The sequence below is a fragment of the Pistacia vera genome, unplaced genomic scaffold (assembly GCF_008641045.1).
Source record: "Pistacia vera cultivar Batoury unplaced genomic scaffold, PisVer_v2 Contig478, whole genome shotgun sequence".
Taxonomy (NCBI): Eukaryota; Viridiplantae; Streptophyta; class Magnoliopsida; order Sapindales; family Anacardiaceae; genus Pistacia; species Pistacia vera.
Genome location: NW_022196310.1, coordinates 879,757 through 890,181, shown reverse-complemented (window position 1 = coordinate 890,181; position 10,425 = coordinate 879,757). Strand labels below are relative to the sequence as shown.

Genomic DNA, 10,425 nt, shown 5'->3' with positions numbered 1-10,425 from the left:
ACGAGCGTCCTCTAAATCAGGACGCTCGTCCATATGTAATGGACGGCCTTTCGTTAGACAAAATTTAATAACACTAAAATGCGTTGAATGGTTTGAGTCAGCACACACGTAAGCCGATACAAAATTTCGGTGTAAAAACACCGGTGTCTGTAGCATTTCCCTTGGATTAAGAGCATATATTGTATAATGAAATTAAACTAAAATAATTTAAATAATTTTATTCTGTATTATATATGAAATAACGTATTTTGAAATTTTCGCTTTAAGTTCCAAATTACTTTGAGCCGACACTGCAGGGGGGTTGGATTGTGGCTGAAAGTACCACAACAACAAAGGGAAATGACGACATAACTAATGAATAATACTAGACATACATCATTTTCATACAACATTATATGACAAGATATAGTTGGGTGAAAGTTTAATTTTAACTTTAAATTAGCTAATCATATCTTGCCACATAATGTTGTATGAGAAATGTTGTATGAAAATGATGTGGGTGATTATAAAAGTTATATCACTAGGGCGTTAGCATAGATAAACTGTTAGTGAACTGTTTATCGAATATGACCATTTATGATGAATCACATAGACATTTAAAATGTAGTCAATAATTCATCACAAGATTGTACTAGTGTATTATTAATCCTTAAACCTGAGATATCACGGTTGGATTCTGCATAAATGCATATGGTTCATATGGTGTATAAACACGAGGGAAATCATGTCATGTGTTAATAAGCCGATTTGGCCACGTATTGTTTATGTGTGAGGACAAGTGATAGTCAAGATGAGATTCGTTGACCTGGTATAGATTGATATCAAGTTTCTAGACAAATGTCAAGATACATTGGAAAAGGGAAATCTTCGGCCAAGGTATATAAAATGTTACTTGAAAGGTTGTTTCATGGTGACACATTCCATATGTATTGATTGTCAATTTGATATAAAATTAAGATAAAGATTTTGACATACCGTGAATCCATTCTTAATTGGGATTAGACAACAGAAAGATTTGATTATACAACTTGTATGATTATAATAGAGTTCGTTGGAGTATATCTTCATTGTGACTTAGGGGTTATGGAGCATTGCTAGATGCCTACCATAATCGATGGGAGTTTTGTTCATAAAGAGTTATGACAAAACATATCAGAATAGACTATGATATTGGGCCCATGGCTAGGCCACAGTGAACCTAAGAGGTTACATATAAAAACTAAGGAGAATGGAGAAATAGCTAAAAATAGTTGATTATCCAAGGTTGGCTAGCACCTACCAAAGTTAATAAAGTTATTTATATTATTATCATTGAATTAGATTCAATGGAGGTTTATATTAGTTATTATGAATAATTTAAGAGTTAAATTGCTAATTGGAATTAATGGAATTCTGATTCATAATTAATCATTTTCTTTATATTAAACTGAATCTAACAATGAGTTATAATTGTAAACATATGAACAATTTAAGGGTTAAATTGTTATGTAAACAATGTAAGAGTTAAATTGTTAATTGTGATTAAATGTTAATCCAACGTTATTATTTAAAGAAGTTTAACAACTTCATAATAATTATAGAATTATTTACAATTCTAAAACAACTATGGAATTGTTTAAGAAATTCCAAAACAATTATTGAATTGTTTACAAGGCTACATATATAAAGAAAATGATATATCAATTTTGAGATAGAGATAAAAAATTTCTAAGAACCCTAAAGGTCTCTCTTGGCCTAATTCTTCTTTTACCTTAGTGTGGATACTCTTTTGTTTAATTTCTCTTGAAATTAAAAGTCTTCAAGATTGCTAAGGACTTAAGGTAACAAGTTATACCTTACTTGTTTTCAATTTGATTGATTTTTTTTGCAAAATATGAATATACATGTTATAGTATCACATGCATCATTCTCCATGCATTCCATCTTTCACAACAATCAACCCTAAACGGAAACGATTGACTATGAGTGAGGAAGAAAATCGTTGGGAAGCGAAGATGGTGGAGGATGACTGAACGAACGTCGGTGATAGTGAATGAGTGTAGACTGTTAATACCAACTTGATGCTGGAAAAATTGTCAAGGAAGAGTGAAGGAAAAAAACCTAAGGAAGTAGCGTTTGTGGTCTAGGGCAGAAGGAACACTTCGGAGAGGGGGGGAGGGAGCCTACTGATGGAAAATAACGTTGAAAAAACCGTAGACGACGAGTGAGAAAAATTAACCTTGGATAGCGATGACAATGGAGTAGGGGTGAAGGAACAACAATGACAAACGACAACATAAGGATGTTTATGGGTATGTTGATAGTAGATAAATCGTTGATGACGACCGAACAACGAAAACCCTAGAGATAGTGGAGTAGGTAATATTCAACAACTTTATTTTTTTGTGAAGAAAAACACTGTAGCAGAATAGATATCGAAAGTTGTTTGATGGTTCGTTGGTTGTCATAGTTGTGTGTATGTTTATACGGTTTTGAGATAAGTATTTGCATAGGGAAAGTAACTATTTTGTTTCTTGGTTCTTCATATTTCAGTGCACTACTAAATGGGTATGTGTTTGGTTCGTAGGATTTGCAAGTGGTGGAGATCAAAAGTGGACATTGAAGCGAAGACGTAAGGTGAGGTGATTTTCTTGGCTTCTCTGTATCCGAGGAGAAATGGTGTTCTGCGTGTACGAGTAGATGAACATATGTGGTTTGGTTGCATTATTGTATGTTATTATGGATTGTTAGTGCTTCATAGTCTTTTGGATTGTTAGTGTTTAGACATACCTATAGTGAAATAAATATACTGTAAATTTAACTTTTATTTTTCTCAGAGATTGTTGAACTACATGTTAGTTGTTATGTTGTTTGGAACTTGATCAATACTACATTTATTTAGGTTGTTTGAAAGAGCTTTGTTGTGCTGTACAATATTAAACATTAAGGAGACGAAGTTTCCGACGTGTTCCTAATACAATGGACCTTATAAGGTTTGTAAAATGATAGAAAAATCCAGCCAAACCGTGGGGCTAGTTTGGTTGAATTGATTATTGGGAGTGCTTGTGTGAATAACTTTTCTTATACATTTTTGGGTGGTAGGATGAACCCGCAACTGTTTAATTTGAAGTTTCAGTTTTTTGGTATTTATTGTAAGATGCGGAATATGGACTCGATGAATTTAGTTACATAGTGTTGATAAAAGATATGAAAAAATGTGTTGTAGGGGAGAATGAGGTCGTTTAGCTTTATCCTTATAAGAAGTTTAGGGTGAAGGCTAGGTTACCGTTGGTTGGGGGAGAAAGGTTTATTAGATACTGATAAGGATGTGGCCTTCATTTTCAAGCAATATGGGTTGAAAAACATTAGGTGTCAACTACAGTTGACTTTGGTAGAAAAAAGAATTGACTTTTTGTATGTTGCCTCTTTGTTCTATGTCTCCAAAGCAGTTTGAGCAAATATGTGGGAAACCATTTATGATGACAAGTAAAATGAAAACCGACAATAGTGGTAGAGCAAAAGCTATGAATGACAACCAACCCTAAATGGAAATGATAGACGACGAGCAAGGAAGAAAACCATTAGGAAGCAAAGATAATGGTGGACGACTGAATGAATGTTGATGACAGTAGACGAGTGTAGACTGTTAACAACAACTCGACACTAGAAAAACTGTTGAGGACGTGCAAAGAAAAAAAAACCTGAGGAAGCAGTGTTCGTGGTCTAGGGTAGAAGGAACACTTCAAAGAGTAAGGAAAGAAGGCTATTGTTAGGAAATGATCTAACCCCTGGCAGCCAAAAAACAAAAATAAAATAGCGATCGATTCCATTTTAAGCCAAGATCATGATACATATATTACAGATGATATGTCAAATCAAATATTCTGCAGTAATATGAATGATCAGAGTAAAGATTAGAGTTCATACGCACGTTTGGAGGCTTCTTCAAACTTGTCTTTGACTGGGTTTGCTATCGATTCAAAACAGAATCGAACTAGTGGTAGTCCATACGAAGGTAACTTGAAGAGCTAAAGAGAGATTTGCTAGATCCTCTTTTGCCTCAAGAACCAAGAACAAGAATTCAATAAAATTTGATTCAACAAAAGTAAAGTGGTGTGAATAGTAAGATGGGGTTGGAGATTTTTCAATGAATAATATAAAATGAATTCACTCATTTAATTCATAAAGCACATGCACTTATATAGTGCATGTGAAACCCTTATTCCATTTAGGAATAGGCTTAGGCATCAACCCAAACAACCCCTTTATGTCCAAACACAAACTGATTCTTAAATTATCTTCTATGTGTGTGACCCGTATACTTCTCATCATATCAGCAGTGTGTAGTATCGTGATTAACACCAATTAATCGTCTCACTACACACAGACTAAGATTGGCCCCTAGCAAGGCATCATGGCCACTCCATAGATTCAGATTCTGCGAAGTAGTTACCTGACAACGATATGGTTATCGTGCAATTCAATCTTTTCATCATCTGTTATCTCATCGAGACTGAGGCACAACAATAGTGTTAATCTCAGTTACTCTTGATATGTATATATTCTGTTACTGGACCAATGACCAAAATAATAAACTGGATTGAGTAATAACTCAATCCCACTATGGCCACAGTTTTTAAATGTCATTATCATTTATTGAATTGCGCTGTGAGATAACTTCTCCCGTACTAGTGAGTGATGAATCCTTTGTTGATCTACCATAGTCTTGATACACTCCTTGATGCAGCCAATCACTACCATATTGACAACTCTAAATAGAACTGCGTTAGACTAGTGTCAAACTACACCAATCGATGCACATGATGCTCTGGTGATCTCAAGTCTAAGGATCACATGCACCACCATTTGTTAGAGGATTTGTTTCATAGACACGGGGTTACCATCCATATGAAATCCTCGAGTGGGTCAGTCTAGTAAACTTGCCTACAGCAAGCACCCATGTGTTGCACCAGGTTGTCACCAAACAACATTGACAAGTGAGATTAGTCACTGCCTTTCGACAGGGTTGTTCAACACTATGATAGCCTTACCGTATTATATGTGTCCTTACTTCAAAATAATACTGGGGCTATGAATGTTTCTAGAATGGCCACCATATGTGCTCATAGGTCCTCACCATCAAGATTTGAAACCTTGTCACGGTTCTACCATTCTAAGAACATATATCAATACATAAAATATGATTTACGCGATATAGAATAAAATGTCTTTTATTGATCAATGAACATTATTACAAAGAGTCAATTCTGCAATAATTGATTGGCTCTAGGGCACCTACTCTAATAGCTATTGACAACGAATAACGTTGGACAAATAGTAGATGACGAGTGAGAAAAATAAACCTAGGATAACGACGACAATGAAGTAACGGTGAAGGAGATAGATCTGAGCATCATATAAATTTGATACTGGGTTCAAGTCTACCTAAAAAGCCCATTACCAAGAAAGAACTTGAAGAACTTCAACAAAAAGTTTATGAATCCCATTATTTTCTTTCAGAACCTGGTTTTTGTCAATAAAAAAAAGTAGCGTGATAAATGCCCTTTTCATAGTCACCATGGAAATCCTCCACTATGGCAAAAGCTATAGTTTTTTTGTGAGGATTCTTTGAGTGAAAGAAAGTGAAAGAAAAGACCTGCTTGGGTTTGTTGCTTTCATGCCCTTGAGTGTGTTATGCTTCAAGATAAGAAGTTGATTTATCGTCGTTAGGTAACAACCACCTATCAAATTCATTAGGCATTAGAAAGATCTATTGGCAAAGCATTTGGTTGATAATCTGTTATTGGATAATTTACTTTTGTCAAAGCATCCCAACTAGCCTTCCTCACCTTACCAGCCCTAGGACTGGGCTTTCTCTCAAGAAGAAGTGTTCACCTTGCAACACAAATAGTTAAGTCCAAAACGAGATGCTAGAGCCGGGCAAAAGGTCAATTACAGTGGTAAAAAAGAGCGATTGAGATTGGATTTCAGGTTTGATAGTGTCGAGCAGGTATTAGCCATTGGTGAGTGTACTTTCGTAAAAACACCATTGGGCGGTGGTTCCTTTCTTTGCTCTTGACCTTGAACAAAACTCACCATTAGCTCGAGTAAGAGTTCCAAATTGAAAAAGTAAACAGAACATGACTTTAGAAGAAGGAACCGAGTGTCGAGAAACAAATGGTTTCTTAAGGTTTCAAACTACTAGTCATTAACACTGCTAGAAAAGAAAAGTAATGAGGTCTTTTTCTTGTACAAGTACGTTGACTATAGATAAATCGTCGATAAAGACCAAAAAAGGAAAACCCTAGAGATAACGGAGTAGGTAATATTCATCAGTTTTATTTTTTTTGGTGAAGAAAAACGCTGTAACAGAATAAATATCAAAAGTTGTTTGATGGTTTGCTGGTTGTTGTAGTTGTGTGTATGTCTATATGGTTTTGAGATAAGTATTTGCTGAGGGAAAGTAACTGAGAAACAGTTGTTGTGTTTCTTGGTTCTTCATATTTGAGTGCACTACTAAATGGGTATGTGTTTGGTTCATAGGATTTGCAAGTGATGGAGATCAAAAGCAGACATTGAAGCAAAGACGTAAGGCAAGGTGATTTTCTTGGCTTCTCTGTATCCGAGGAGAACTAGTGTTCTGCGTGTACGAGTAGATGACATATGTGGTTTGGTTGCATTATTTTATGTTATTATGGATTGTTAGTGCTTCATAGTTTTTTGGATCATGTAACACCCACATGGAGGTACGTAATTTAATTTATTTTTTTATACCCCTTAGTTGATTTGTTAAAGTTATTTTGAGAAAATGTGAAGAAAATGTCTTAAACTTGCATTAAGGGTAAAATGGTATTTTCACTCAAAATTAGTTGAAATTGTAGGGAGTGAAAAGAGATAGAATTTCATGGAGAATGTAATAAATATGAGGGCATTATGGTAATTAACTAAGGAACATAAATGAAATTTTAAAGAAAGTGCAAGGGCAAAATGGGAAACTATATATATATTTATATCAAATTGAAGAGTGAAACCCTAGCCACTCTTTAACCATAAGCACGCCATTTTCACCTCCATATTCTCTCAAGCTCTTAAATTTTTCTTCAAAGAAAATTCATAGATTTTGGGTACGTTTGGGTGGATTTTTAATCCTAAGCATCTTTAGGTAAAATCCTTGCACTAAGAAGTGAGTTTTAATTTTTAAAGTGTTGAATTTTGATGATTTATGTTCATAGGATTTAAGAGGAAGGGAGTTTGATCCAAGAAGGTTTTTAAAGTGTTGGATTGCTCTTGTATAAGGTAAGTAAATCCTACCCAAAGTATGATTTAAGTTATGTGGTGTAGATAATTTCTTTTATGTATACATATGTCTTATATGTAGAAACTGTTGATGGATTTGGTATTGAATAATGATTATAACTTGTCCATGAGTATTTGTGTTGGTGTATTGGATGTTTGATGAATGTTTGGATGAAATTTGGAAGAGGTGGAGTGGAAATTTTGGAGTGTCTCTTTTGGGAAGATTTGGTGTTGAATATGGAGGGTTTAATTCCCAAATTTTGGTGGCTTAGAAAAGAGATAGAAATCTAGCCAAATTAGAGTTACTTTGTGCACATAAGGTGTTTGATGAAATGTCTAAGAGAAGTGTTTATAAGAGTATGATTATGTATTATATTGAGATGAGTTTTTAGATGGTAGAGAATGGCACGTTTGCATTTAAACATGTGAATTTAGAAAGAAGTATAAGCATGAAACCATCTACATGCATGCAAATTCATAAGAGTATGAAAAAGCACTAAAGAATGTCAAAGATTAAATAGAAAGAAATGAGAATGTTAAAAAGTTCCAAATTTGAATTTTAGTTAAAGAAGTGTAAAAAGATAAAAAGAAGGAAAGGTTGTTGCGATGGGGAACCGTGAGTGACAAGAAAAATTTTCCCCACATGCACGCCGCCTTTAGTGAGCGGCTTAAGAAGAAGAAAGAAAAATTGGTACAGTCCGTAAGAGTGCATGTGGATGAGGGCTGTACCCAAGAAAGAAGAATACACTCACACGGCTAAGGTTCTAAATCCATGCCTCAACTAAGTCCGATCGGTAAAAGAATAAGAATAAGAAAAGAATAAGGATAAGAAAAGAAAGGAATAAGAAAGAAGAGAAAAGAATAAGAAAGAAAAGAAAAGAAAAGAATGAGAAAGAATAGAAAGAAAAAAAAAAAAAAAGAGAAAGAAAGAAGCACAAAAAAGAAAGAAAGAAAAGCAGAATAGGAACCGAGAAGAAAGAAAAACAGAAAAGAAAATGCACCTTTTATACAATTGTGCATTTGCATTTTATTTATGCATAATATCATGCCCATTATCTGAGTAGTGAGAAATTAGAATAGAGAAAGAAAAGAGAAATAACAGAGAGAAAAACAGAATAAGAGTAGAGAAAGAATATAGAAGAATAGGGAAATGTGAAGTAAGGAAAGAAATTCAGAATTTAAGCAAAGGAAAGAGAAGGGTAACATATCGGGTTTACTTATTGAGCAATTAGTGCTCACCCCGTTGTTTACAATGTTTTTGCAGGTAACAGGTGAAATGCGGTCATTTGGATCATCACGCAGCGGAAAGGGTTGGGCAAAACTGTCAAGCTAATATTTTGAGACTTATTTGTATTATGTAAAGTTTTGTGTATAAAGAAAATTAAATATGGGCCTATACTTTTATACTCATTTATATACTTTTCTTATATGTATTTAATGAGTTTTTACTGTTATTTTACGAGTATACTAGCTAGAAAGAGAGTCATTACATATCATTAGTGTTTAGACATGCCTATAGTGAAATAAATATACTGTTAATTTAACTTTGATTTTTCTCAGAGATTATTAAACTACATGTTAGTTGTTATGTTGTTTGGAACTTGATCAATACTACATTGTTTTAGGTTGTTGGAAAGAGCTTTATTGTGCTATACAATATTAAACATTAAGGAGACGAAGTTTCCGACATGTTCCTAATACAGTGGGCCTTATAAGGTTTATAAAATGATAGAAAAATCTAGCCAAATTGTGGGGCTGTTTTGGTTTGAATTGATTATTGGGAGTGCTTGTGTGAATAACTTGTCTTATACATTTTTGGGTGGTAGGATGAAACTGCAACTTTTTAATTTGAAGTTTTAGTATTTTGGTATTGATTATAAGATGTGGAAGGACCTCGATGAATTTAGCTACATAGTGTTGATAAAGGATATGAAAAAAATGTGTTGTAGAGGAGAATGAGGTCGTTCAGCTTTATCCTTATAAGAAGTTTAGGGTGAAGGCTAGGTTACTGTTGGTTGGGGGACAAATGTTTATTAGATACTAGTAAGAATGTGGCCTTCATTTTCGAACAATATAGGTTGAAGAACATTAGGTGTTCGCTACAGTTGACTTTGGTAGGCAAAAAACAAATGAATTTTCGTATGTTGCCACATCGTTCTATGTCTTTGAAGCAATTTTAGCAAATTCGCGAGAATCCATTTACCGATGACAAGTAAAACAAAAATCGACGACAGTGGTAGAGTGAGGGCTATGAATGACACCCAACCCTAAATGGAAGTGATAGACGACGGGCAAGGGAGAAAACCATCGGTAAGTGAAGACGATGGAGGAAGACTGAACGAACATCGATGATAGTGGATGAGTGTAGACTGTTAGCAACAACTTGATGTTGGAAAAATTGTCGAGGTCATTCAAAGGAAAAAAAAAAAAACCTAAGGAAGCAACATTCATGGTCTAAGGTAGAAGGAACAATTTGGAGAGTGAGGAGGGAAGGCTATTGATGACAAATAACGTTGGACAAACAATAAGCGACAAGTGAGAAAAATAAACCCAGGATAGCGACAATAATGAGCACCTTATAAATTTAATACCAGGTCTGAGTCGAGTCCGAAAGAACTTGAAGAACTTCAACAACAAGTTCATGAATCCAATTAATTTCTTTCAGAACTTGGTATTGGTCAATAGAAAAAAGTAGCGTGGTAAATGTCATTTCCATAATCACCAGGGAAATCCTTGATAGTGGCAAAAGCTGTAGTTTTTTTTTTGTAAGGATTCCTTGAGTAAAAGAAAGTCAAAGAAAAGATCGGCTTAACTATGTTGCTTTCACGCCCTTGGGTGTGTTATGCTTCAAGACAGGAAGTTGATTTATCGTCGTTAGGTAACAACCACCTATCAAATTCATTAGGCATTAGAAAGACCTATTAGCAAAGCATCTGGTTGATAATTTGCTACTGGATAATTTACTTTTGTTGAAGCATCCCAACTAGCCTTCCTCACCCTACCAGCCCTAGTACAGAACTTTCTCTCAAGAAGAAGTGTTTGCCTTGCAGCACAAATAGTTAAGTCCCAAACGAGATGTTGGAGTCGAGTTAAAGGTCAATTACAGTGGTAAAATAAACGATTGAGAGTGGATTTCAGGTTCGATAGTGT

At 34.6% G+C, this 10,425-nt stretch overlaps 1 long non-coding RNA gene across 1 annotated transcript; it reads left to right on the top strand.

The window, feature by feature from the left end:
- Positions 1-7,033: 7,033 nt before the first annotated feature.
- On the top strand, positions 7,034-8,672 carry LOC116146413. The gene is made up of 3 exons (XR_004130492.1): positions 7,034-7,141; positions 7,220-7,275; positions 8,540-8,672. It is a non-coding gene; the product is annotated as an uncharacterized LOC116146413 (long non-coding RNA).
- The last annotated feature ends 1,753 nt before the right edge of the window (positions 8,673-10,425 follow it).